At 38.0% G+C, this 27,051-nt stretch overlaps 1 long non-coding RNA gene across 1 annotated transcript; it reads right to left on the reverse strand.

The window, feature by feature from the left end:
* Positions 1 to 17,636: 17,636 nt before the first annotated feature.
* On the reverse strand, positions 17,637 to 23,459 carry LOC132624948 (uncharacterized). The gene is made up of 3 exons (XR_009576578.1): positions 23,279 to 23,459; positions 22,788 to 22,837; positions 17,637 to 17,971 (listed from the first exon to the last, which is right to left on the reverse strand). It is a non-coding gene; the product is annotated as an uncharacterized LOC132624948 (long non-coding RNA).
* Positions 23,460 to 27,051: the final 3,592 nt, after the last annotated feature.

The raw sequence follows: 27,051 nt of genomic DNA on the forward strand, positions 1-27,051 counted from the left end.
AAGGCATCGGGGATTGACTCGATTAACGAGACCTCCGTTGGAAATTTTGAGGTCATGGCTGTGTTCGTAGTGTGTTTTTATGGGTGTCTATGTGTATGGTATGTGTCACGACCCAACCCGCCATGAATGACACCCATCTAAATCCTAATGGGCGAACCAACATACAACCACCTATCCATCCAATCCGGTTTTATATAAATCCAGCTAAAAAATTATTAGTCATTTAACAACAAAAGCACAAGTAAATCATGCCATAAATACTGTAGTAAGTGCGGAAGTTCTGACTATTACAATCCCCAAAAGCCCAAAAGTCATCGTACAGGACTTTATGCCAAAAACATGTCTAAGAATCTGAAGTCTAACAAGTAATCCATAATGTCTAGAGTACGAAAAGACATCATAGCAAGAAGATCTTCGGGCGGCCTGGCATAGGAAGAAGCTCACCCCAAAATCCGTCAAAAAATATCCTCCACGCTAGATATGAGGATGATCAGCGGTCTCTATAACAAAATCTGCACTCAAAGAATGCAGCAAGCTAGTATCAGTACAAACACTATGTACCGGTAAGCATCATAGGTCGACTAGGATTAGTATCATGCAAATTTCGTAAAATCAATAGAATAGAACAAGCCAGTCAACAGTCATGAATATCACTAAAACACAGCAAGTCAACCAAGAACAGTCACAATCAATCACCAAGATGTCAAGCATCACAATCACGTAAATCAACAACGGAAATAAATTACCACAATTACTACACGCACTGTACATACATGCTAGCTGATGTCTTAGCTCAGTAGTCATGACCTGCAGGGGACCATGTACCACTCGTTCTGGAACACTCCTCGGACCCGAGCACAAACCTTTGCTCTGGAACGAACCTCGGATGCGGGACATATCAATGTACCTCTCGTTTCTGGAACTAACCTTGGACCACGAGCCAATAATGTAGGTCACATAAGTGCCTTTCCATACCTTTTACAAAACAGTGTTTCTTACCTTTCCAATATCAAGAATGCAACTCATCACTCCATATCACAGTACCCATGAGAAGATCATATTAGCTTCTCATTACCACCTATCCATTGTAGATTTTATTACACAGAAATAATGGCATGGAGCCTACACAATCAATCAATAAAATTCACATAGGAATTGACCACACAATACCATGCATGAAAACTAGACATGCTTTCTCCTATGGAGATTACCAAACATACAATCAACTAACCAAAGTGTAACTTAAGTAAATCGTAACCTACCTCAAAGTAGAGCTGGAACAATTCCTTTCACTATGCTACAACCTTTCCTTTCCTCAAAGCCTCAATACGTTCGTGGTTTAAAAATAGAAGGCTCATTGAGTCACATTGCTCAATTTGCAAATACCAAGGCAAGAAATATCCTTTCCTCTCCCCATTCTAAGGGTGGATGATTTTCTAGGTGATCAACAACCTATCAAAGCCCCTAATATTCATAAACCATCAATTTATACTACATTCTATCAATCATTCCCATTATAACAGTTTTCTATGGCAAAGACACCATTTTTATAGAACCCTAGGTCTCAATCACTTAGTTTACTATTCTAAATGCTCAATTTATGACAAATAGCAACTATTCAATCCATTTAAATGATAAATACGCGTTAATAATCCCAACCCATCAAGTTTACAAGGTTTATTGATATTCTAGGGTTCCTACTTCACTTTCACCATTAGAGACCCATGAAGATGATTACAATAACGGAGGGAATGGAATCGTAGAAATGGAAAACAAGGAGACTTACCTCTCAAGGTTAACTTTCCCTAGCTTGAAAATCCTCTTTAGGTGCTTGTTGAGAAGTGTGTTGGTGTGTTATGAATGAAAATATAATACTAAGGCATTAAAACACGGATACTGCCTTCCCGTCGACCGTTATGGCGGTCACTATGCCGATGGGCGGTCCCGCTATAGCGGCCTAGCCACCGCTTTAGCGGACCCAAGTTAAATCTGCTCACCGCTATAGCAATCACTACCCCGCTATAGCGGCCTCGCCGTAGCGGGCAATGGCCCGCCATAACGACCTAAGAGAAAGTGGCTGGCAGCTGGCCGATACAGTTGTACCGCTGCAGCGGTACTCCCACACATTGGGGAGCTAGCTGGTAATGATAGCATCGATATTTATGCTGGTGTCTTCTCCAAATGCTCCATGATGGAGTAGTCTTTTGCTTGCATAAGCCACCAGAAATCTTCAGCTTTTCCTTCGATTATCGCTCTCTTTTGGGTGTTTTCTTTCCATACGGCATTCTGAGCCAGTTCTTTAGGAGTGCAACATCTCCTTGAGCGGGGTCATGCCTTGAGCCATGGCTACTTGCACAATGATTGGCTCTTTGGGAGCAGGCATAATTTATTCTGCCGTCTGGGCTACTACGGGCTCTGGGACTAAAGTCTTGAACCCTGGTGTAGCCTTCAGAGCTGTTGGTGCCAGGACCAAAACTTTGAAGTTGGGGAACTCTTAGAGTGTGAGGGAGGCTACTGTTTGTTCCAGAGATTCAACCGCTTTGGGGACCAATGCTTTGCAAGCTTCCCAGTCCTCATCCCTCTCAATCATGTGGACCCTATTATTTCTATAGTTGGGTAGCGGATTCTTGTTCACATTGGGAGATGCGGTTTCCAAAATGATTTACTTTTTGTCAATCAGATCCTAGATTTTGTGCTTAAGATTTACGCAGTCTTCTTTGCTGTGCTCATTTCCTCCCGAATGGTAGGCATAAGTCTGATCAACCCTGTAGAATCTGCTCCCCAAATGTAATGGTTATGGAGGGACCTTCTGGATTAGGCTTGTGGCCAACAACCTTTCGAAGATCTGAACTCTAGGCTCGAAGAGTGTCGTGAACTCTCTCGTTGGCTTTCTCTTGAAAGCAGGACGTAGAGCATTATATATTGGGGGCGGTGGTTGATTTTGATAATTTGAGGGTGGATAAGCTTGTGGTGGGTTGTTTTGCGATGGATGGTAATTTTGCTGAGGTGGTGATTGAAATGTTTGTTGTGGTGGTGTTTGGTAAACAGGAGAGGATACACGAACACTAGGCGGAGCCGTGTAAGCCGGTATAGTGGTGGTGAAGTTTGGTTGCCCGTAATAAATAGCTGCTGGATTGTAGGCAGGTATGGAGTAATTTATGAGTGGTGGAGTTATATGGGAGGATTGTGGTTCTTTTTTTGCTTGAGTTCGGAATGTGGGATATGCTCGCCACGTCCTCTTTCTTCTTGCGGAAGATTCCTATAGTAGCTTGTCCAGATGCTTTGTTGAAGACACTAATTATTTTCCCAGATTTGAGACCATCTTCAATGGCCTCTCCCATTTTAACCAACTCAGCGAATGGCCTCCCAGCCACAGACAACATTCTGTCATAGAAATCAGGCTCCTGGGACCTAATGAACATGGAGACTAGCTCTCTCTCACACATTGGTGGCTGCACACAGGCTGTTTCGGCCCTCCACCTACTGGCAAACTCTCTATATTTTTTAGTTGACTTCTGTTTGACCTTTTTGAGGTAGTAGCATTCGGGTACCGTTTCGACATTAAATCGAAATCTCTCCATGAAGGATTCTGCCATGTCCTCCCAAGTGGCCATTTGCGCATGTCTTGAGTTGCGAACCACTACACGGCTTCGCCAGTTAGACTATGACTGAATAGTCACATAATCAGAAGTTCTTTTTTTCTTAACCTCAACCAATTGGTCACAGTAGGACCAAATGCCTTGGGATTCCCTGTCCCATTAAACATTTTGAATTTTGTGATTTTGAACCCTTCTGGTAGGTCCAAATCTGGATGCATGCACAGGTCATCATATCTTAGGCTTGTAGCCTTCCTTGCGGACCTGTTAGATCTTTCAAGTAACTCCTCCATCTTATTTTCCATATCTCTCTCACATTTATCCTGTTTGGTCCTCCAGGACTTCTCCATTTCTTCATAATAGTCTAGCTCTTTATGCCCTGGGGAGGATTCATTTGGGATGTTGGGAGTGAAGAAAAATACTTGATGAGTGGGATGGTTGAGCGTGGCAGTGGTGGTTTGCCCAGTTGGTGGGGCGGGAACACGTACTTGGTTTGCCGGGTTGATGAATACTGGTTGGGGAACCTGATAAGAAAGAGTCGAGTGAGTGGTTCCTAGGATTTGGGTATGTTTAGTTGGTGATGGGGTGCAGTAGGAAGGACCAGCGTGGTTTAGGTTAGTGGAGTTTAGTGGAGGTGGGATGGTTCCTGGTGGATATATAAGAAATTGATAGGTATTAGAGAGCTTAGTGATGGGAATGGAGGAAGAGGCCTTCTTCCTTCAGTCGGGGCGTCCTTGTCAGCATTGGTTGCCTCATTCCTAGCCACCTTTTCTTGGAGAACCGTGATGGCGGTCAGTAATGTCGCGATCACATCTTCTTGAGACGATACTTCCTGTGGGTCTTGGTTATCTCCCTCGTGGAGAACGAGCTCTTTCCTTACCTCTTCCGAGGTACCACTCATTTTTTCTTTTACTTTGTCTGAGAGGGATGCCAACGCGACTTTAGATCTCATGAAGTGTAACAGCTTGTAGTACTACACTAATCGGTCTCGTTCTATAAGATAAGAATAGCTCAATGGTAGATAAAGTTAGTTCATTGGATATAAATATAAAAGCAAGATATCACATATTGGTATTTAAAGCGCACGTAGCACATATAGTCATATATTAAAGCTTGAATGTTTTTGATCCTTTGTTCTAAAGGTTCGGCGTTATGGGCCCGTTTTAGATCTGGGTGGATCTTGGTCCAATGGGCTTTGAGGTTGACTTACTTTGGCAAATCTTTTCCTGTTACAAAAATTAAGCAAATAAGGGGGGAGGGGATTATAATTTATATTATATAGGGGTCGAGTCTTACATAGACTGCTAACGTATCCCAGCAAGGGAAATCAGGCCCTATCGTAGTTCGTTTACAAAGAAGGATATAGATTTTCTCTAAATATCCTTAGGGCTAACACTAACTAAAGACATCCCCAGACCAAGCCCGACAAGGGCTTCCCGCGTATCCCTCCATAGGTACGTCAGATCGGCGCGGTTCCTTACAATATTTATGGGGTAGGGGGTAACATATTATATGCAAAAGTGGGGGACACCTAATATCTGCCCACAAATATAACTCTGTGAGTTGTTGTCCTTACGAACTCGCTCTCTCATCTTTCCTTTCTTCTTAGTGATGTGGCGGGAGGATGACCAAAATCTCTCCCGTACTGATCTTGTGCTCGAGCTCGACCTTGAACGCGTAATATTCTTCTATGTCATGTCCCATAGCTCCAGTATGGTACAAACAAAATTTGTTCTTGTTAGGCCTTAATGGTGCGGGTTCGTGGACAGGCTCCACGGGTCTGATCTTCCTTAAAGTAGCCGAAGTTGAGAAGATGTGAGCATATTATTCCTCGAGGACCGTGAAATCATATCGCCAAATCTGGGTTCCAGCGGTAACCCCTTCTTCGGGGATAATAGGGTCATAGACTAGTAGGGTGTGTGGTCCCCACAAAGTCCCAATGATCCTATCATCGATCAAGCTGCAAATTCTCTTCCTTAATCCCATGCACTCATTCAAGGTATGACCCGCCTGATTGTGATGAAATGGGCACCTTTTGTAGGCATACACCAACTCGGGCGGTGGCAACCTAGCCCTAGTGGTGCAAGACACTCCCGTGGAAATCATCCTTTGAATACATCCTTATATGTGATGGGCCGTGGGGCCACTCTGAATGGGGAGGAATAGTCTTTGAAGGCTATGCCCCCACCAAGCAGGTTCAGGAGGGCCTGCTCTCCCAAAATTCTCTGACGCCATAGTAGAGCCACAGGGACTAGCACGGGTGAGGGTGCATAGAATTTAGATCTCTCATTGGTTGGGGCATAATAGTCAGATTCATTATTCACATCATTCTCTAATTGAAATTTGGGAAACATCTCAAATGGTTCCCCTTCTTCCTCGACCTCTATGTCGGTAGGCTCTAATTCTTCTTCCTCTATATCTTGAGGCTCTTCTTCTGACTCTTCCTCCTTAATGGGTTTGGAGGCTTCCTGTTAAGGCTCTGACTCTTCTTGTGGGTCTGATTCCATCACCCACGAGTCTAACCTAGCTCCTCAATCTTCATTCACTCCTTCTGGAGTCCCTTCTCTTGGCGTCACAGGCCTTCTCTCTACTGGTATATATTTCAGCACCAATTCCCTCACCTCTTCAAGGATATTCCTATAGTACTGCTCTTGGGTATGCCTCTGGCGGATTCCCAATCATATCCAGCAATCTGTCTACCTCCTCAATTTTCTTTCCTATTTCCTAGAGATGCTTTTCCATTTGTACCACCTTATCCCGCAGCATCTCAGCTCTCTCTCCTAAAGTCCGCGCGTCCTGCTCTCCCTAATTCGCAACTCAACATTTAGTGGAGATAAATTCGACTATGTTCTAAGTCTCATGGTTTTTCTTTTGGGTATCTAGTTTAGATCATCAGACCAATTGTACTCAAGCTTTAATATATGACAACACACATAGCAAGTAAGCATGTGAAGCACATAGCAAGAAATCTTGTAATTTGCAGCTCTTTATACTACTCGTGTTCCTAAGGCCTTTGTGAGTTGGGCTTTCTTAATCGTTTGAAACATACAAGTGCTATTTGTGAAGATTAACGATTGCCCCGAAAATCATCATCAGTTAATAAATAATAATAAAAATATCTACCCTGAAGGGATAACAAAGATGATGAAGCCGACATGGGGCTTATAATAAAGGAATAAATCAGCAGGGTCCTCCTCCAGTGGCTGATGTCGAGGCTTTGTTCGTCTTAGAGTGCTTGACCCTTCGAAGGGTGGTCTGAATCCGAAGTCGTGCTTGATACATCTCCATTCTCACTATCACCGGGTCTGTTTCTTCCAAGATCTTGGCCAAGTACTCATATGTGCTTTCCAAACATTCTTTCAAACGTTTCTCTTCTTGGACATCGTGATGAAGTGTGGGCCCTGGGACGGATGTATGGGCCAAGTGTCCCTGTAACCACTCATAATACCCTGGGTCACACCCTGCTTCGAACCTGTCCAAAGCTAAAGTATCTGGACCCCAGCTTACACAACCATTCCACTCCCTGAGGATTGTACCAGTATTCTTAATTTTCTGTTCAGTATGCTCGATAATAAATTGCTCGGAGTTCCCCGTCTTGGGTATCACTTGCCTTCTACCATATTTCCTTAAGATCCGAGATTGATAATAAGGACGGATTACTCGAACCTCGACTAATGGCACAAATGGGAAATTTTTGCCCCGAACCACTATGCTCTTAGAAATGAAGTCAGGGAACATCCACTGGATCCTATCTTCAGTCAACTCTGCAAAGAAGTGCGCCCACGCCCCTTTGGACATGTAACCAAGGCTTAGATAATAATTTTTGAGGCATTTTATCTTGTTGTTATTGCTCAAATACTGGACTCCTTCATCCATGTTGATGTGTTTGATAATCCACCATTGTAGCAACATGTTACACCTTTGGAAGTATCGGAAATGACTCTGGCATATGTTTAAAGCCCGGAAAATGTCTGCCAGAATGATGGGTGCCAGGTCGAAATACTTGGTTTCCTGATCCTTCGTTATACCGTAGAAGATAGCATGGGCCAAGTATATCACTCGGGTATCTATGGCTAGTGAATCATTCTTCGGGAATACCATAGTGCCAAGTAGGGCTATGGCAAACGCCAAAGGTCTAACAACTTCCCATTCTTCTCTACTCTTGAACTCCCTCTGATATAGATTATACCTGGTGACGTCCCCGAACCTCCGATACAGATCCCTAAAGGCTACAGTGGTCTTTGTGGCAGGGTGCCTCAGTTAAGGCAAGAAACTTCATGATTTGGCCGATGGTGGGACTTTGTGGGAATACTATATTGTGATCTGGCTTGTGTCGCCTCCTTAGGCAGGTTCCATTGCTATCTATGGCATCCCTAATTTCCTCTAGGGTCGAAGTCATCTCGATATTACCAAAATGAAAAAAAACATTTCCTTGTCTTCCCAATACCCGGCTAATACATCTATTAGCTCTCAACGATCTTTCATTGTCATGATAGAGGGTAGATGACCTAGAGTGCAGCTAATTGTCCATCGATGAGCATCACCCAACCATTCCCACCAAGCTCTCAATAACTCTGGAGCCTCGGTAACTATGTCAAAATGGATTCTGCATTCCATCTACAAAAAAAAAAAAAAAACGCGATTAAGATTCCCCTATCCTCATAGGATCAGTGGTTCATCAAATAGGCCCAAACATGCTTCTACATAACACAAACATGAAATACGATATTTTTTTGGGTCATAGGTATGAGATACCCAAAGCTCTTCTAAGTATGAATGCTCTAGTTCAGTAGGGATTTGTCTTAGCTCTATCCTAGTTTTCACTAGAGTGGGCTTTTCACAAAAGATCGGGAACCCGAGCGGAAAACTGGGTTTGAACTGTTAGGGTTGTTAGACCACCGTGAACCAACCCCGCCTCATAACGGTTCCAAAAGAAATATTTTAGTTTTATACTAAAGGAAAAACCGCATGCTCCGCGAAGTCGCCTTTGGAACAAAGTGTAAAATAAATGCTAGGAGTGGCGGAGTTATGATATGCATGCAATGACAGTTAATAATTGCGGGAAAGTAAACACATAAAAAGTTAAGGCAAATAAACTCATATTATATTGGAACCCTTATGGTTAGAACCTTTAAGTCCCCAGCAGAGTCACCATCTGTTACGGTTCGTATTTCACGGGTGGGGTTAGCGCTCGAAAAGCTACTTCGAACTTGTTAGTGCTCTTTCAGACTTTATTTTAAAAGAGTTGCCACCTAATTTTTAGGAAATTAGGAAAATCGGGTTCAAAGGATTTATTCAAACACCGTGAAAAATCCTTTGTAACCAAAGTTCTATGTAAGGGTTTTGGTGATCCCCTAGGGAAGGTGTTACGCACCCCAGTATTGAGGATCCGTACTATACGGTTGACCTCCGAATTCCAATGTATCAATATTTGCATGAACCGTTTATTTAGTGTTACTTCCCCACATTTCTAAAGTCTGTCATATTTTGCATATTATTTTTTGAGAAAAAGAAGTTGAATATATCCCCTTTATATATAGGGTATTTAGGTTTGGATTTATAATATCCGGACATAAATAATTTCCTTTTACATTAGTATTCGTTATATATAAAAGATGCAAAAGTTTATTATAATTAAGTAAAAAAGTACAAGTGTTTTTGTTCATGCTTAACTTATACTCGAATCAATCCGTAGAATACATTCAGAACGCCTTATAAGACTTGGTTTACAAATGAGTAATTAAATGTTTGTGATTTAGGAGGGGGTTATTTATTATCCGGTTTCATGGCCACACGGACTTAAAACATTTAAAACGAAGTCATACCATTGAAAACTTCCGTTTTTCTGGGCTCAGCCTAGTTTTTGTTTTGAAATTTAGTTGGGCTTGGCCCAAAAAAAACATTTTCCTTTTACTGTTAAACGTGGTCCGTAGTTTCTAGCCCAAAATTCACTAGTTTTCTTCAATCACTTGGGGGCCTTGGCCCAAAACCTTTCCCTTTTAGAATTCCATATTTGATACATTTTACAAAAAAAAAAAAAAAAAAAAAAAAAAAAAAGATCATCGGGTTTAATACATTTCTTTGAAGATATGTCAAAATTTTGAAAGGTTTTTGCTTGTTTATACTTGTTTGTTTCAGGTTTCAATTAAAGAAAAGGTTTTATTTATTTTTTTAGTTTTGAAAGTCAACTTATACTAAACGTTTTTTTTTTTTTTTGAAAAAAGAGAACTCGTGTTGGGGACCTAAAGTCGACTAAACGGTATAAGTATCGTTGTCCTAAGATGGCTTGTTCAAACAATAAAGATTCCACTATAATATATTAGTTTTACAGGTTCGTACAAATACAAAACACAACAAAACTATATATGGGAAGAAAACGTAAATAAATAGAATAGGAGAAGGGAAGGCTAGGGACTAAGCCCCTAATTGGCCATTTTCACCCATGGCTGGGCCTTCTTTGCGTTTATATTAGCTTCCATTTCTCTTCAAACTCGATATGTATTTGAAGGAATTTTACCTATTGGGCCAAAGGCCCACCAGGTTGGCTGGACTTGGCCCGAGTGGCCAAGCAGTGAGGAGGAAGGAAAAAGAGGGACCCGGTTAGTTTATAATTTTCTAAACTTATCACATATGTAAATACACATATTGTATATGCATATATCTAATTTACAAGTAGAGCAGTCTAGGCATGTGTACATACCATGGGTTTTAATGACCCAATGCCAATTTAAATGCAAAAGCACCCAAATCCCTTTGCATCTATTTAATTAGTTGGGCTAAGCCCATCTTGTTTCTAATCGAGGCCCAGCTAGGGAATTAAGGGCTTAGAGATGTTCTTTTTTAACCCTATTAAGGTGTATACCTTATGTATACTTAACCTATTTATAACATACTAAGAACCTGTACATAACTTGGATATCGCATGTATATCTAATGTATGCTAAGTTTATACCTATCACTTTTGAGGACTTAGTGTATATCCTATGTATAGTCAGCTTTTAGGCAGGTCCTGGAGCTCACTTTTCAATCCAATGGACCAAGCCCTTTCCCTTTATACTTTAACTAATTCATAACTTTTATAGGGACTAAGTTTAGATATGGGTAAATTAAACAAATTCTAAAACCAAATAAGGTTTTATAGTCATATATTTGCATTAATCCTCAGATTCTAACACTTTCACATGACTGCAGGTTCCATTTAGACATGGGGTAATCTCACAAAGTCTAAGTAATGCCAATGTGGATAGAACCAATAGTTCACACAACACAACGAATCATCCAATGGAAAGTTCTAAAGAAACAGTAATAGGCTAGTCTGGAAATGAGGCATACAAGACATGGCATCCATGGTATAAACAAACAAGCATTATAGACACAGAACCAAAGCTTTTCTTTTGTATATAACTTCATATGCAAGACATAGTATTTTATGGAGAAAGCAGTTGCAGTATAGGCATGCATATATGACTTAGATAAAACCAATTACAGGTCTGGTCATATAAAGCTGAGATAGGATGACCCACATAATGGCAACTGTATAGAGGAAATGTGTATGACTTATGCACAATCAAGCAAACATACACACAGGTTGAACCGTGGTTTTCCTTGGGTTTGGATGACCTTATGCAGAATTAATGGTATGCAGAAAGACATTTAACTTAAGTAGACATGGCATAGGTAGAACTAAGAAGACAGGATCAAGCTTTTCTAGTTTAAGTAACCATATACAGAATATGCAGCACACAGAGAGAGGTAACTGTAATTTAAAACAACCATGACACAAGCATAAACAGAGTGCAAACAAGTCCAACTGTATAAGGAGGGTGCAAAATTGCTCTTCAAATTGCAGTCAAGTTGTTAAATGATGACAATATGTGACAAGGATATGCAAGATCTATATACAAATGCAAATTCAGAGTGAAGAAGAAGATGCAAAGGGAACACAAACATGCATGTTTTTAACAGAGCTTTAAGGGGAAAAGAATCATGTAACTCTAAGTTCTGTGCTTCTCTTGAGTTCTTTCCTATATATGTCTAATTTAAACATATATACACCCAGATCCTTCACTTAAGTATAGCCAGTTGTTCATTAGTGGTAGTTTGTTTCAAATCTAAGTCCCTTAGGTCTAATGACAGTATTTATATGGTCTCAAGGTCCTTGTATGGTAAGCATGCATCCCATAAGCCATAGAAGCTCCATGGTGCTCTTTATATGGAGGGAAGGTGTTATGAATCCAAGCATTGATTGATTCTCCCTTAACCCTCTCCTCATAGCATCTTTTAAAAAGACTCTTCTAAGCCATATGAATTTTAGTTCACCTTTAGTCCCTTAGAACCATATGAGGTTCTATCACTTAAGTTTTTCACAACTAGGTGTCCATCAAATGTAGATACAGGTATTCACAAGTAGACAAGGTCATTTAGGTACAAGTGAGGATCATTCCTTGTTATCAGGGCCTAATTAAGTTTGCACTGAGACATATGATGAATCAAAGGGTCATTATACTATCCTTAGGTAATTTTTGGCTTCACAAAACCGTCACAGACTGGTCTAAGTACTCAACAAACCCAATCATATCATAAATTCCATCCAACTGAATCATAGAGATACACATGAACTAAATGATCAAGTGATGATATCTAGGAATGCAATCATAGTGTTCTCAGATATGGAGACAAGCAAAGACATTAAACCATACAGATAAGTCATCAGGTTTCAGGTCAACGGGCCCAGAGCAGTTTCAAAAAATGGACATAGCAAGCAGATTTCCATTGGCCCAATTCACCTTCAAATAAGATCATGAAAAGCACTTTGTGGTTTACAACATCAATTCATGTTTAATGTTATAGTTTATGCTCTTCTGCAGACTCCAATCATGGAACATACACACACATGGATGGGAACAAATGCTATTCAAGAAAAGAGAAGGGAAAACATGTAAACAAGTAACCAAGCAGACTGTAACCTAATTTTTAAACTTTTAGTGCTTCTCTCTCAAACTTTCAATTTAGATAAACTCTAGAGGTTCTTAGTACCATTAAGTTCTCTGGATCAGAATACTAACCTCAGGAAAGTCTTAAGAGATAGGTACAAGTATACATGCCACAGGAAACAAGGTGTTCATGTTTTAAGCAAATCACATAGTAAACATTCAAGTTCTCCCTTCCTTGAGTACTGACTCAGCCTTTTAAAAGTGATTTAAACTATCAATAGCTTGGTCCTTAGATAGAATCATTTGTATCATCAACAGTGCATATGCCATGGTCATATAAATCTAGGTGGCTTCATTTTTTCTTTCCCCTCTCTTATTTTATCCCTGATATTAAATAGACCAAACTTATAAAGCTATTTGCCTTCATAATTCATTAATAGTCAGTTAATAATCCATCAAGGGTCCGCACCTTCCATTCTGGCAACCTCCTAATTGATTCTTATCCTTTTTAAAACCATTTATTATGTTCATGACTTCATTAATGTTTAATGCTAGCTTAACAATGGTTAGTTTGTCCAAAATAGGACTGAACCCATTCAATTTTCCTCAGTTCAGACTTAACTCTGCCATATTCAGAAGTATAAGCTAAGGTCTAAAGTGTTCAAGGAACTACAAGCACTTAGGATTCAATTAAAGGTTCAAATAGGCCTTAATACCTCACACATTTGCCTACTGAGTTTACTATTCAATTGATGGGAGCATTCCATACCATTATTCTAACAGAACACCTCATTAGACTGGTTGAACCTTATACCAAACATGAATTAATAATTTTATACTATTACCTTAGTAAATACGGGATTAATTATTAACTAGTTATCATATTTAAACGTATGCTAACTATTTTTACACTATCATCGCAACAACCATTATATCAACAACTAACTAAACATTCTACTAATCTAGAGCTAATCATGCATTGAAACAGGGATTAAACATAAACTAAAAGGGGAAGAAAATGATAAAGGCTTACCTTTTTAATGTGCAGACTCTTTCAAGAATGAATTTGGAAGCCTTGTGCTTCAAATCTCAAGACTCAGCCCCACAAGGAAAGGAAAAAAAGTAAATAAATATTTGGACTTGTAAGACTCTACTTCTATAGTTAAGTCTTGAAAATTTTCAAACTGAGAGCTCAAATTTCCGAGTTATTTACTAAATATTCAACCTATGAGGGTTTCAAACTTGTTTTTCTGGTAAGGGTTGGGGTTCTATAAATAGAACCCCAAAGTTGCATTCAAAGACATCAACAAACAATGTGGGACAATGAAATTTCTCAGGAATATACACTTAATATAGGAAATTAACGCTTAGGATTTAAAGATAACAAGCATACACGGTTAGATTTGATCCACTATGAGTCGATCCGAGCCAATCCTTGTCGACCAATGAAAACAAATTCATACAATCTATAATATGACAACAAGATGTAGAAAATCTCTTTGTTTGACTTGAAAATTAAAGAAAAAACGAAAAGGAAAGGAACTAATACCGTGTTTGGAGAAATTTCGAGTGAAAAAACGTCGAAGCATTAATTGTTGTATGCATTTGGACGCGTAGTCTGAGACCTTTGAACATTTGCCACTTTTGGAGATAAGAGAGGAGAGAGAATGCAAGCGGCGCCTAGGGTTTGTGATGGAAGAGGAAAGAGACAGAGGGGGGTAAGGGGAAAGGGGTGTTTGGTGTGAAATGAACGTGAGGAGTGTTTTTTCCCTTCTTGATCTGATTATTTTGGGTCGGGTCGGTCCGTTTTGGGCTGGACTTGGCCCCAAATTAAAAGAAGAGGGAAGGGGATCTTTTGTATATTGCCTATATATAGTCGCGTATACTAGGCGTATATACGTATGTAAGGGTAGGACAGGTATTTTCATAAAACGGATAAACATGTAAACAACCAATTATTAATCATAATACTTAGTTATAATCAAATTATGACGTAATTAATTTAAAACACGGCTAAAAGGTTCAATTTGCAAATACATCCTAAATGGGTTTTAAAATCCAAATGACTGCTGCAATTATAACCCTACTTAACCTAATCAACCAATTAAGATTAAATTACACTAATAGCCTTAATTAATTTTAACCAATGGATTTGGTCATTTTAATTAAAGTTTCTAGGAAGCCAAATTTGCAAAAAGGACCCCAATTGCCTCAATCATGAATTAATTGGTTCAATTGTGGCCATAATGTAAACAATTAAATAATTAAAACCAATTTGCAATAATGACTCCCTAATTGATTAATTAACCCAATTAAGTACTAAAAACAATTTATTAATTTCAACAAATTATGCAAACACACAGAATTAGATATTGAGGGGCCAAATGGTCAATTCCCTTAATTACTCAAATTCCTTGAATTAAAAGGGAATAAATCATTTGTTAATTTGACTTTTTGACAATCTAAAAATTAAGTAAATAATTATTCAAAATTGTTTTGCTTTTGATTAATTCTAACAAAATACCAATTAATTCCTAAATAATGTATAATGTCATAAGAATCACTTTATCAATTTAAAGAAGTAAAATATTGACCTAAACAATTTCTTACAAAATTATTTAAACCCTTTAAGATGCATGGCTCATTTTATCTATCATCCAAGGACTTTGAGTAATTAAAATAAACTATGGGAGGTCAAAAATTAGGTGTCAAGAGTGACCTAGCTTGGTATGATTCTTTTGTGTACATATAGGTATGGCGGGGTCCTGTCCCGTCCTTAGTATGTTTTACACTCTAATAGAAGCTCGTAGACATATATGCACAGTTAGAGGTTCTATGGCCATCTCGGTCTATATTTTGTTGTATCATGATCTTTGGTAGCCTTGTCGGGTATACTTGGGTTCAGTTGATTACGTTTGTGTATATATATCTTTTGAGCTTGTGTCCCTCACAGCTCATGATATCTATTAGTTAGCATCATGGCCCACAATCAGGTATGATCATGCAATGCATGTATGTCTTGTGGTGTTCGGTAGGTTAGATCCGGGTGCCCATCATGGCGCTCTAGTTGGGTCGTGACAAAAGTTGTATTAGAGCAGTTCGTCCTATGGCTGTCTACAAACCGTGTCTAGTAGAGTCCTGTTTATGGGTGTGCAGTGCACCATACTTATAAACAAGAGGCTGCAGGAAATTTAGGAATATTGTCTTTCTTTCTCATCTTAGATCGTACGATAGAGCCATGTTATAAGAATTCCCTTTTCCTGACCGTGTGTTATGATTTCAGTAATGCCTATGACTAGGAAAACTTCATCGGCCCAGAAGGGTAAGTCAGTGGCAAGTAGGAGAACTGGACGGGTACCACTTGTAGATGTTAAGGAGGGCGAGTCCCAGAATGAGGTCCCATCTCAAACCTCTCATACTCCACCCGCTCCAAAGGAGCATAGAGGAGCCCAGCCCCAGCTTTAGCTCCAGTACCCCCAATTCCTCCACCTGATGCCTCAGTGCAGGAGATGCGAGAGGCTATTCGGTTGTTGACTCAGTTGGTAGTAGCTCAGGCCCAGCGACAGGGTACGGGTTATGGTGACAGGGTTGTTAGTGCTAGGGTTTGGGATTTTATTAATTTAGACCTCTCTAGAATTCTTTGGGTCGAAGCCGGATGAGGACCCGTAGAATTTTATAGATGGGATGTTCAGGACAATGCGGGTGATGCATGCTTCAAACACTGAGATAGTAGAGTTGGCTTCCTATGGAATACGGGATGTTGTCATTCGTTGGTATGAGACCTTGGTGCCATCTAGAGGGATTAATGTACCCCCACACATGTGGCAGGAATTCACATATGTCTTTCTTTGGCATTATTTGCCACCAGAGATTCGACAGGCCCAAGCTGATAGGTTCCTGAACCTTAGATAGAGGAACATGAGTGTTTGGTAGTACAACCTTCATTTTAATTCATTCGCTAGATATGCTCCAGCTGTTGTAGCTGAGATGGGACATCGTGTTTACTAGTTTGTGAGTGGATTGGGACCATATTTCGTTATGATATAGAGGAAATGCTGTCCAAATTTCGTTAGCTCACCTATTAGTTTAGTTTGACCTTATAAGTGTTTCAACGACTTAACCTTAGTGTGAATCATCTTGAATGTAGATTTTGCGATCTCGGGAAGGTAGACGTTGAGTGGTTAAGTAGACGACGAGGTATGTTAAGGCTGTCCCTTTCTTTCTTATGGCATGATCTTATTGAAATGAACTTACACGAATGATATCCATAATGATTCCATTCTTAGAAATGTTAGGAGCTTATGTTATTGATCCTCTTATGATATTATGGATCTTTGTCTTATGATTATTGATATTGTCTTATGGTTATTGCTCTTATACATTGTTGTTGATCTCATCTTATGGTCATTGGTTTCTCCAAGGTGAGGTGTGTTGACAATGATAGTTCCATAATGGTAATCGGAGGTATACCGACCTTACATCACTCCGATAGAGTCATAACGCCTCTTTGAGCTCTCATGCATGCTTTATATATATGTAGCTATTTTCTGATACTGAGCCACGCTATAGTCGGCCAGGTATGGCACCTATTGTGCACACCACTGCAGTTGGGTACCGATAACACCGAACTTATATTGGTCGGGTACAGATGACACCAAGCCTATTATGGTCGGGTACGTTATTATGATATATATATATATGTATGAGAATGTTTTTTTTAAAGAAAAACATGCATGTTATCCGCCTTAAGCGGCATTCAGATGGATAGGTTGCTCTCTCTTATCTCATGTAACTTTCATATCTTTATTATGTTATTTTCCATGCTTTACATACTCGATACATTATTCGTACTGATGTCCTTTTTTTTGTGGACGCTGTGTTCATACCCGTAGGTAGACAGGGAGACAGTTCAGAGCCTTAGGCTGCTATCCCAGCGATTGGTACTGGAGCACTCCATTTGTTTCGGAGTTGCGGCCAAGCTGTCACGACCCAACCCCGTGGGCCGCGACTGGTATCCTAACTGGATACCCCTATGTACCTACTTAACAGAATTTCGTACCATATAGATTTGTTTTTTCTCAAACAGATGTGTACAGAATCAGGCCGATACAGATGCGGCGCACGCGAACATATACATACCTGAACATACGAAAATTTACAGACAAGCCGATGAAGCTAACATACAGACGGAGTCACAAAATCGTTCGTACTTACCCAAACAGATGAAACCCGTAACCCATATATCTATCTACAGGCCTCTACAGACATACAGAATCAGATGACGGGACAGGGCCTCGCCGTACCCCAAAATACCATACATACAGAGTCTACAGATGACAGAAGATATATACCCAAAAGTATTTGCTCCGGATTAAAGGAGCTCTTCCAAAACAGCAGAATCGATGCCCTAAACTGACGGCATATCTCCAGGTGCGTCTGTACCTGCGGGCATGTAACGCAGCCCCCGAAGAACCGGGGGTCAGTACGAAAAATGTACCGAGTATGCAAAGCAGAAACATAACAAACATAATCATAGTCTGAACCGGAAGCATATATATATAGCGGACAGAACCATAAATCGAACGGACGGACGGAATCATAATCCCGACAGACGGACATAATCATGGTTCAGACAGACAGATAGAACCGTAACCATACGGACATACAGAATCAGAATCAGAATCCATACGGACATACAGACAAAATCGTAATCCAGACGGACGGACAGAAGTATGCCGGACAGAATTATGAATGCAGAGTCATATAGAGTCATACAGAATCATACAGAATCATACAGAGGCATGTGCTTATATAAATGCTGGTGGCACATGCATACATACATACAGATCCCGGCCCTGTCTGGGGGCGCGGTAACAGAACCCGGCCCTCTTAGTACGGGACGCGGTGGACAGACAGAATCAGATCAGATCATATGCCATCCTAGCCGCCATCCCCATACACAGATCATAATATCATAATCATACAGATATAACAGATCCCGGCCCGCACGCCGAGGGACGCGGTGAACGATGCAGAGGAACATGCACGATAACAGAACCTGGCCCGGGACGCAGTGAAGGAATGCATTGAGACAGCCACGAACAGATTAACGAGAAACCACATACATACAGACTCAATCAAACTGAAGGGTGCCAAACGGCGAGTCAAGTCAGAGTATCCGGATAGTATGCATAATACGCCCCTATGTTCTACTTGGGAAGGCACGACTGATTATTATCAGGATCAGATTCTCAGATGTCCAGAAGTCAATTTGTAAGATTTGCACAAAAATAGTCATTTCATAATCAAAATAATAGTCCAGATGTTTTCTGAGAAAAATCGGACAGAACCAAAGTAATTAAGGTTATACAGAAGGCATCGGGCCTTGTGGGCCCGCCTCAGACCAACTCGAGGCGACATATGTAAATTACTGATAATAGACCTTATGAGGTCATCCCTAATCATTTGGAAGTGTTCCGACTCCGTTTCGGAAGGTTTTGTGCAAAAGTTCACTTTGAAGGCATTTTATATGGAAATGGTTTCAATTGTACTGAAGGAATTGGAACGGATTTCCATCTCGAATTCCGAGAAACAGAGTCGTACTTAAGGCTCGCGGTCGAGCCTATTACATCCAGAACATGCCTAGGAATAAAGGGGAAGGCTTTACATACCTCGATTGCGCCTTACGCTCGCTTGGCTTCAATTCCAATTTCGTCCAAAATCTAGAAATGGTCAAGTTTACCAATTGTTAATTTCAAACTTTAAGACTCCAAACTTAATACATACTTGCCTACCGAAATTTCGGCAGCATTTCCCCTATATATATAACATCCCCGAGACTTAGCTCGGCTTGGCTCATCACACAGCAACCCAGAAACAACATCAATAACAACAACAAGCATAACATAATACACGATATGGCATTACTAGCCGTCTTTCCGGCATAACGAAACATCTGTCATTTCAACCTTACACTTCCAAACCAATCCTACCTTTTTCATATTTAACACTTATCAAGATCATTACAACATATTTCAGTGGCATATCATACCATTTTCACAAGATATACACAAGATATACGCAATATACAAGTTTCCTACTAGGGGCAGATTTCGCCCACAACTTCCAATCTTTTAGCCTAAACATCCATAACATATTCTTACCTTCGAACTCCATCAATGATAACCATAATTTGCATCTTCCTACTTTCACTTCCGCATTTACATAATTATAATAAACTTGCATGTTTTCCTACAACAACTTAATAATCATTTTTCCATAACAACAAAAACCATTACTCTTTCATTCACTTCACAATTAACACAATTAACATACTAACAAAATTTAGTTCACCTTCCAACATCAACACACACCACACAACCACATACTATATTCTCCAACTTCCATTAATTCATTCAACTTTCATTTCTAATACAATTCCCACATTAACTACAACTAGATTTCAACATAATTTCAAGTCACCATAGACATTCAACATATACATACATACGACCATACACACACATTCACAACTCACAAGATTTTCATGCTTTTCATTCATTCTCACACACTACAACATATATACATATATCCCATGGTAAAATTCTTACCTTTTCTCAACTTTTCCACTTGCCACAAATGGTAGTTTCTTGTCAAAATAATTGTATCACCTTGAAGAGAATATTGGGCTTAGTAGTAATACACCACAACTACAATTTTTTTGGCTCAAGATTGAAGGCTAGAATTTTTTTTTTCTTTTCTTTCTTTCTTTCTCTCTCACTTACCCGAAATGCCTCTCTTTCTTTTTCTTGTTCTTGCTTTGTGTTTTCTTGAAACTTCTTGATAGTTATCCACTTATATAATATAATTCATCACATGGAATTAATTCAAGACATGGACTTGGGCCACTTGTACATGCCATGGCCGGTTGGGCTCCCTAGTTGGGCCTTGTTTCTCCTTTTTTTTTTTAGCCCAATTGTTGGCTAAATAATTGTAATTCATGGCACAAGTTTCCAAAATTCCAACTTTGCCCTTGGCCTCCTTTCGTAATTCCACACCAATGTATTCATAGCCAACACATTCATACCAAGTAAAGTCCAATTATGGCCTTATTCATTACAAGTGAAGTTATCTCAAATTTTTCGAATATGCAAAAATGTCGGATGTAACACAAGCTTGGTATGATTCTTTTGTGTATATATGGGTTGGGGGGGGGGGGGGTCCTATCCCATCCTTATTATGTTTTGCACTCTAATAAAAGCTCGTAGACTGTTATGCACAGTTAGAGGCTCTATGGCCATCTCGGTCTATATTTTGTTGTATCATTATCTTTGGTAGCCTTGTCGGCTTGTATACTTGGGTTCAGTTTATTACTTTTGTATATATATATATATATATATATATATATATATATATCTTTTGAGCTTTTGTCCCTCAAAGCTCATGATATCTATTAGTTAGCATCATGGCCCACACTCTGGTATAATCATGTAATGCATGTATGTCTTGTGATGCTCGGTAGGTTACACCCTGGTGCCCGTCATGGCCCGTTGGTTGGGTCGTGACAGGTAAGTCACACCCACAGTTCAACATAACCAAGTGACAGCCTCCTATTTTAGACATTTTAGTGTCTCAGTACTTAAACCAAATAGATATTCACACAAAAGGTTTGTACTTAACCAAGTTAAACATCAATTATGCTCAGAAGAAAGAGGATAGCCCCTAGACAACTAACAAGTTAAATAAGGAAGTTACATTAGGACACTTGCTTAAGGATGAGGTCAGGAATTTAGTATAATCATTTGAATGCATACAAATAGGGAAGCTAAACAGACAGGGCTAAACCATGCATTGATAATTTTAGAGAGAGATGATATCTTTGCAGTTTCATGTAATGTGTTTAAGACAATCATACAAGTGTTTTTTCAGAAGGGAGAAGGCATGTACAGGTTGAGGGCACAAGATCCCCATTCATAGACAAACAACACTATGATATGATACATATAAGGGTTTTGTAGGAAAATTGAAAGGGTTTATAGTGTGCTGAGAATTATCCTCAAGGACAAGACATTATATGATTACAGATATTCAGGCCTCATTTAGTCAAGTTCCATATTCAAGGTCAATCTAGGGCTATGCTAAAGGGTGACAACACATTTAATGAACTAAAGGGTGATCTAATCAAAGAAGTTACACACAGAAGACATGAAGGACATAAAAAATCATTTTGGATACAACAAGGTCTATATTCAACTCTAATACATATATATATGAAACCTTATAAAGAAAAAACAGAGTTTCAAAATATGCCATGTTTGATTTACAAAATAAGTCATGCCATTTTGGGTCTTTCAAACAAATTCTCATACCAACAAATTTATTTGTCTTTAAAACAAAGCAATCTGAGTTACATATTCATACATGTTGGCATACAGAGGCTAATATTGAGCAGAACATAGGCATACAAGAGTGTAACTGACCATTCTTCACATATAAGGACATGCCTTTATTTCATATGTGCCACAAATTATTCTAACTAGTATAGAAGTGAACTTAATCAGCATATAGAAATGAACTTAGACATTTTACACTACCTTTAGAGTACTGCAGACCATAAACCATCATAATAACACAGCGAAACCACATGAGAGTATTCATTGAAAAAACTAAAATCTATTCTCTCAATACTAGCAACTTTCTACAATTCTGTACTTAAGTTAAGTGAAGACAAGTTTTAAAACAGGTGGATTGGAGTTTTAAATAGTTTCTCAAGGTCATTTGCATACAAGGGCTTCACTTCTAGTTAATACACAAAGATGCATGATCATAAATCATTTTAAACATGCTATCAGAGGTTTGTTTAGTCTTAAACAGGCTTATGTCACCTTAAAACACACTAACTTTGGAATGGCATAATGTCTAAGCAAACAGACTTATAGATAATACTAACAGTATACTACATATGATTTAGGTTAAACCAAGCAGGTAAACATAGTTAAATAGCCAACATACCTAACTAACCTAAGACTAAACAGGATAATGCATTTAAAACATGATTTAGACAACTACCAAAGCTAAACTAACACATGATAATCTAAAATTAAGCACTCAAAACATATTTAACTACTATCACTCTAAACTACATACAAACAAGTAGTAGACTACAAAAATGGACTATTAAGCAAGCTAAGAAGCTAATCAGATTATTAAACAACATATATTAACATAAATTGAAACAATTTAAAGGAAGAGCAAATACCTTTTTTGCGTGAAGCCTATGGTCGACCCTTTGCTTCCTCAACCCCAATACTCAGCCACAAACAAGAAAAAAAAACAAATTTTTAGACTATTACTCAATTAGGTCAAGGTTTTAAGCAAAATTGCTAACCCTAGTTAAATCGAGTTTTTTTAAGATCAAGTAAGATTTTCAAGCTTGCCAGCTCTTGTGTTAAATCTGATTTATGGGTTCTTTATATGGAACCCTAAAACCCTAAAAATTTGATTCAAACCCGATTTAGGACTTTCATAATTTTTGGGCATACAACCCTTAATTCCATATTCAACGGCTGAGATTCGAGCTAAATAAAAAATAAAGGGTCAGACTCAGACCACTCTCAATGGATCCTTGTTGGTTTCAGACGAACCAATGAGGATCAAGCGTTCAAATTCACTTTGATACAAATCTCATTCAGGGATTTGTAATCGTTGACCCAAGAATAGTAAAAAGGTTCAAAGAAATGAAAGAAATACCATGTTTGGGTTGCGTTTGGTGATAAAATGGTGGAAGCAATTAATGCTTTCCCTGAATCGGCTATGAAAAGCCTAAAACACCTTGTTACCTCTGTCATTTTGCCATTTTTGGCTGTGTATGAGCGAAGAGAGAGAAAAGGCCATGGGGCGGCGCTAGGGTTTTGCCGAGGAGACCATCGTCTTTTCTGAGAAGGGGTCGTTTGGTTTGTAAAAAATGAAAAAGAGACCGAGGGTTATCCCCTTTAGAGGCGAAGTGGGCCAGGTCAGTCCACATTTGGACTAGGCTCAGCTAACTTAAAAAGAAAAGGAGGGGTGGCCTTGTATATGCATGCATATACATACGATATACATGTATACACATGTATCTCTGTGTATATATGCATATATATATAAAGGACTTGACACTATTTTAATAAATGGCCACAATTAAGAAAGTCAATTAATTTAAATCCCTCAATTATGGTAAAAAATAATTAATTAGCCAATTAATCAAAATAATAAACACGGTTAATTACGTAAAAGACTTAAATTTTGCCATTAAGACCTGAATTGACTTGAAACCATGGAAATTGGCTACTTCAATTAAGGCAAAAATTAGCCAACAATTGATTATGTCAATCGTGACATCAAATAATCACATAGTAAGCAATTTATGAAATTAACCATAACTAAACACCTGATTAATTATGATTAACTCTTGAAATTGCACAAATGCAAATTGAATCTGCAGAATTAAGATTTGAGAAATAAAATGATGAACTTATTTAATTAACCAGATTTCTTGACTTAAACGGAGTTATAATGCTTGCTAATTGCTTTTTCTGATAATTTTAATAATTAATTAAAAAATTGTTTTAAATTATCTTCTTGGTTAAACTTGGAAAATGCTTCATATTAATTATAAAAAATGTGTAAATTAATTTCTACATGATTGAAGTTATTTTGCAAGATGAAATAGCAAAATATTATCGATTTTTTTTTTTATAAAATCATTTTGATTTATAAAAAAAAATACACATTTCACTCCGTTTGATATCTAAGGACTCGGGATGGTTAAAATAAATTATGGAAGACAAAAAATTAGGTATCAACGGATACGAGGAAAGCTCTTTTGCATTTCTCAGTTGAACTTAATTGGGAACCCTCAGTTTTAGGGTTAAAAAAACTAATGTTGAAACCTAATTTTTGACCTCCTGTAATTTATTTTAATTACTCAGAGTCCTTGAAAAATAAATAAAATGAGCTATGCACCTTAAGGGGTTTAAATAATTTTTATAAATTACTCAGATCAATATTTTACTACTTTAGATTGATGAAAGAGTTTTTTCATGACATCACAAATTTATTTAAATGTTAATTGGTACTTTTATGACATTAGTGAGATGCTTGTTAGATTTAATCAAAAGAAAAGTGTATTTTCTTTTAAAATAATAATAACTTATTTAATGGTTTAAATTATCAAAAATTCAAAATTAGCAAATATTTTATTCCCTTTAATCCAAGGAGTTTGAGTAATTTAAATAGTTAACCATTTCACCCTTTTATCTTTAATTTTGCATAATTGTGTAATCTGCCCATAATTATCGATAAATGTTTTAATTAGTCAATTGAGTGGTCCTTATTTCAAATTGATGTTTAAATTATTTTATTATTTTTTGTTATGGCGACAATTAGTTTAACCAATTCATGATTTAAGGAAGTTGGGATCATTTTTGTAAAATTAGCCTCTTAGTGGCCTTAATTGAAATAACCAAATTCATTGGCTTAAATTAATGAAGGTCATTAATGCAATTTAATTTTTAAATCTGCTAATTAGGCGAAATATGGCCATAATTGAAATAACCAGTTAGATTAAAATCAATTAAGGTCAAATTTGGCCATAATTTAAATAATCACTTGGATCAGAATCAATTAAGGTCATATTCGCAATTTTAAGCCCATTAACACAATTGGCCGTTTTTTTAAAATTATTTTAATAGGTTAATTACGTCCTAATTTTTTCTATAATTAAAATATCATCAATTTTAATCTTTATCTAATTATAAAATTATCTATTTTTTCTCTCTCTCTCTCTCTATATATATATACCAGGTATACATATACATGTACACACTAAGTATACATATATATGTATACAAAGAGGCCAGCCATATAATTTTAAGATCTGGACCGAGCCCAGCCCAAATGGGCACGACCCGGCCCAGTCTCGCATCAGATAAGGGGATACACCCTTTATATTTTTTATTCACACCAAACGACCCTGAAGTCATCCCACTCTCTTCATTTTCCTCTTCAGCATAAAACCCTAATCGCCGTCTCTAAAAAATTTCTCTTTCTTGTCCAAAAATGGTATGAAATCAGAGCATGCAGACTGTCCACAATCTTGGTGTGTCCATTTTCATGAACTATCAGGGTTTCAACCCCAATTTCGCTATTTTCGTCCCAAACGCGGTAATACCCTTCCACCTTTTTACATTTTCTTTGATTTAAGTCGAAACAAAATGATTTTCTTGAGTATTTTTGTTGTATTGCACTTGTACGTCCACATCACTCATTGGTTGAACTCGAATCAACTGGATTGAGAAAGAACAAGCTCAGATCGAGCCATTCGTTGTTGATTTAGTTCAATCCAGACCATAGAATACGTTTTGTTGAGTTATTTTAAGAAAATCTACCCTGTACCACATCAATACTTTACTTTGTTGAGAGATTTTGGAGTTCTATAAATAGAATCCCAACCCTCTCACAAAAATATTTTTTTTTGGAGGTCGGAAAAATTGGGAAAAATTAAAAGATTGAAGAAACTTCGAATTCAAGCCTCTTAAGTATACATTTTTTAAGACTTCAACTTAGTTTGAGGTTTTCTAAGATCTACAAAATTTGTTTCTTTCTTGTTTTCGAGTCTGGTATGGCTGAGTGTGATTTTGGGAGACAAAAGGCTTTCAAGTTCAATTTTGACCATGGCTGCACTTTAAAAAGGTAACATTTTATCCTTTTTTGCTTATTGTTGTTATTTCTCAGTAGTTTTGTTGTGTGATAATAGCCTGTTTGATGTTAGTTTGTTGTTGCGTTACTTTTGGTTCAATTAAGTTACAATGTGCTGTTCTAGGTAATGTTTAAGGTTCATTAGATGTTTTGAAAATGGAGATTACTTCCTTATTCTCAAAAGATACCTGTTTAAACCTTAATGTTGGTTGTTAATATGGGCTGAATGTATGAGTTTAGATAATGTGTTGATGTTGTTCGATAGATATGGATAAGCAGCTTATGGTGTGTTTTATTAGATAATTGGAAGTTTCCTGTTTGGCTGCAAACCCTAAACATCACACAAAATATGATTACATGATTCATAATGATAGTTTAGTGAACTTTTAGACCAACACTAATCCTATTTGAATGTAATAGCTTGCTAAGATACTGTGATTATTTATCTTGAATCACTTAAGGAATTTGCTATTTCCTGGATGAGACTTTGTCAAATTTGAATCTTCAATCTGTTTTCATAAATCTTTGTGTTTTGTCTATGTCAATTAGATAGCATGAATTATGATTAGGATAAAATAAAGGATCATGATTGGATTAAAATAAAGCTTAAAGATTACAGGCATACTTATAGCGGTCTCATGATGTGGTTAAGGCATTAGAGTAAGATTAAATACGATCTGTTTGCTTTTGAATGGGTCTGAATCTACCTAAATCTATTTGAATGTGGTTGGATTAGCCTAAAATAACCTTGAGTAGTTGTAGGCTATACATTAAAGGTAAGTTGAAGC

Source organism: Lycium barbarum, chromosome 12 (assembly GCF_019175385.1).
Source record: "Lycium barbarum isolate Lr01 chromosome 12, ASM1917538v2, whole genome shotgun sequence".
NCBI lineage: Eukaryota > Viridiplantae > Streptophyta > Magnoliopsida > Solanales > Solanaceae > Lycium > Lycium barbarum.